This window comes from Betta splendens, chromosome 9 (genome assembly GCF_900634795.4).
Source record: "Betta splendens chromosome 9, fBetSpl5.4, whole genome shotgun sequence".
In the NCBI taxonomy this organism is placed as follows: Eukaryota; Metazoa; Chordata; class Actinopteri; order Anabantiformes; family Osphronemidae; genus Betta; species Betta splendens.
In genome coordinates this window covers 3,632-7,021 of record NC_040889.2, presented here as the reverse complement: position 1 = coordinate 7,021, position 3,390 = coordinate 3,632, and the positions used below count along the sequence as shown (strand labels likewise).

Below are 3,390 nucleotides of genomic sequence, written 5' to 3'. Positions count from 1 at the left end.
TACATTCTCACACCTGCATTGCTGACGTCCCAACTATCTGTGAGAAAGGAGCACAGAGTCTCAACAGACAGAGACACAACTCCCCGACCTTGGGTTTGGGAGCTAGAGTTGAGAGTCTATCAGGCAGAGACAACCATTGAACATGTAGGTGAAATGTCAAATGCATACAGTAAGACAAAACATAAGATATTAATTGCAGAACATAAGTCATAACTCGTATAATAACTGCATAGAAATGCATAGAAATAAGGAAGACACATAAAAATAAGGAAGAGACAATTTTCCCATAACACACGCGGAAGACTAGGGTTCGATTCCCTGACGGGGAGTGTTTTTCTTTGTCATCCCACCACATGACCTCATGTTTGATTGTTTGCTTTTAGCCGACTATGCTTTCCATGGGTTACATGTGAATCATAGAGCTAAAGCGGAGCCTCCAAATGTCTTTGGTCACTTTGGAAAATATTTTGGAAAATACTTGAACCACAAACTTGCTTGTATGCTTTTCATGGGTATTTGTGATCAAGGGAGCTAAAGCGGAGCCTCCAAATATTTTTGGTCACTTTGGAAAATAATTGAACCACAAAATTGGTTTTTTGCAGCTTAAATTCCACACAAAAATTGTGTGTCAAGTGTGACTTGGTGTCCTACAGACCACAAATGGGCAAACTGGTCCTCGTTAGTATAGTGGCCAGTATCCTCCGCTTGTCATCGCGGAAGACCAGGGTTCGATTCCCTGACGGGGATTGTTTTTCTTTGTCATCCCACATGACGCATGAATTTACTTTCTTTTATAAAAAAACAGCTGAGGATTGCTGCTTTTGACTACCACAAAGTAACTTTTTTTTGCTGGAGTAGCTCAGGCGGGAGAGTGTTAGACTGAAGATCTGCATCCTTCGGTCCATCCCAGGTTTCAGCAACAGATGTCCAAACTCTGAGATGCAAAACGCAACCATGGTCCTCACGTTTGATTTGTTGCTTTTTAGAAGAATCGACAGATCATGTGCCATGCATTTCTACTAGATAAATAATTTTGAACATGGCTACAGTGGCATAAAAATTGCCCCTGCATGGAGAAAGTTGAAAGAAAAACTTACACTTTTCTGCCTGGCATCAAACAAGGGGACCTTTTGCGTGTGAAGCAAACGTGAAAACCACTACATGACAGAAACCCATACCATGTTGCACATTGACTTCCTCTTTAAGCAGAATCTTTGACTCACTTTTTGAACAACATGACTTTGTGTTGCTCGTGCCTTGTCAGCAAGACGTGAAGGTTCCTGGACAGAAAATGGTCTAGTGCAGCCTTAAACCCTAACAGCTCTATGATCTGCATTCCATCACACACTGCTCTGGCCAGACACACCAACAATGGCAGCCACCCAGGATGGCTGCAACAGCTGACTGCTCTCTTCTCAAGACCCTTTTGACCTCTTAATTATAGATTCTTCTCAAGTCCAAATTAGTGCACATGAGCATGCTAGCAAAAAGTGGAGCCATTGACAACCCTCTTCTGCAGTGTCTCTAGGAGCTTGGAGTTCTGCCAGGTAAGCAATTTGTGTTCAGGTGTGTTTAAAAGTGAAAGCAACCAATGATAGCCTGTCTTTTTGAAATGTTGACAGGACAGTCCTTTAGTGAACATAGACTTGCCAGTGCACTTTGCCATATCCTGGGACTCTTTTACAGGAAATGCAGTTCCGACTGGCCATCTTGTGAACGCTCATAGACTGTGACACACATTGATTATCTACATCGGACAAAACATTATGTGAAAGCTTCTGTCTGTTTCGAACAAGGGGCTTTTTGCGTGTTAGGCAAACGTGATAACCACTACACTACAGAAACCTGACAAGGCTTTGAGAGACAGTTCTTGAGGAAGGAGCGTTCCAAAAAAACTTGTTGCAAGTGCCGACTATGCTTTCCATGGGTACATGTGAATCAATGGAGCTAAAGTGTAGCCTCCAAATGTTTTTGGTCACTTTGGAAAATACTTGAACCACAAACTTGGTTTGTTGCAGCTTAAATTCCACACAAAAATTGTGTGTCAAGTGTGACTTGGTGTCCTACAGACCACAAAATGGGAACTTTGGTCCTCGTTAGTATAGTGGCCAGTATCTCCGCTTGTCACGCGGAAGACCAGAGTTCGATTCCCTGACGGGGAGTGTTTTTCTTTGTCATCCCACCACATGGCGCATGAATTTACTTTCTTTTTAAAAAAAAAACAGCTGAGGATTGCTGCTTTTGACTACCACAAAGTAACTCTTTTTTGCTAGAGTAGCTTAGGCGGGAGAAGTGTTAGACTGAAGATCTGCATCCTTCGGTCCATCCCAGGTTTCAGCAACAGATGTCCAAACTCTAAGATGCAAAACGCAACCATGTCCTCAACGTTTGATTTGTTGCTTTTTAGAAAGAACCAACAGATCATGTGCCATGCATTTCTACTATATAAATATGTTGAACATGGCTACAGTGGCATAAAAATTGCCCCTGCATGGAGAAAGTTGAAAGTAAAACTTACCTTTTTCTGCCTGGCATCAAACAAGGGACCTTTTGCGTGTGAAGCAAACGTGATAACCACTACATGACAGAAACCCATACCATGTTGCACATTGAACTTCCTCTTTAAAGCAGAATCTTTGACTCACTTTTGAACAACATGACTTTGTGTTGCTCGTGCCTTGTCAGCAAGACGTGACAAAATGTTGACAGGACAATCTTTTAGTGAACATACACTTGCCAGTGCACTTTGCCATATCCAGGGAGTCTTTCACAGGAAATGCAGTTCCGACTGGCCATCTTGAACGCTCATGGACTGTCACACACATTGATTATCTACATCGGACAAAAGATTATGTGAAAGTTTCTGCCTGATTTCGAACCAGGGGCCTTTTGCGTGTAAGGCAAACGTGATAACCACTACACTACAGAAACCTGACAAGGATTTGAGAGACAGTTCTTGAGGAAGAAGCGTTCCAAAAAAACTTAGGGTGTGTATGCGGGAGGGTGGGGGGGAGGGAGGATAAGGGGTGCAACCAGCTGCTGAAACCAAGCAAATCTGTTAAGTAAACAATCGGAGCAAAAAAAAATAATAAAAAATAAATAAATAAATAAGAAGCATGGATACCTTAGGCTTACCTTAGGCTAACACATTCATAACTAAACAATTTTTGTACTGTGGTTTACCTTAGAGATTAATACTAATACCAATAATAGTGCTAAGGTATGTGCACATACTAATACAAACATGTACATACAATATACATACATATGTGCATTATTATACATATCCCATACTACTTAATAAAAGTCATGACATACAACACCACAAATTCCATATTCACACATTATTCATATTGGTAGTGATAAGTATCAATAATACTTACAGTTGGA

The 3,390-nt window shown here is 41.3% G+C and overlaps 1 non-coding gene across 1 annotated transcript; it reads right to left on the bottom strand.

Moving 5' to 3' along the window:
- Window positions 1-2,858: 2,858 nt before the first annotated feature.
- Window positions 2,859-2,931, bottom strand: trnav-uac (transfer RNA valine (anticodon UAC)). Its single transcript has one exon. It is a non-coding gene; the product is annotated as a tRNA-Val (tRNA).
- Between the last annotated feature and the right edge of the window lie 459 nt (window positions 2,932-3,390).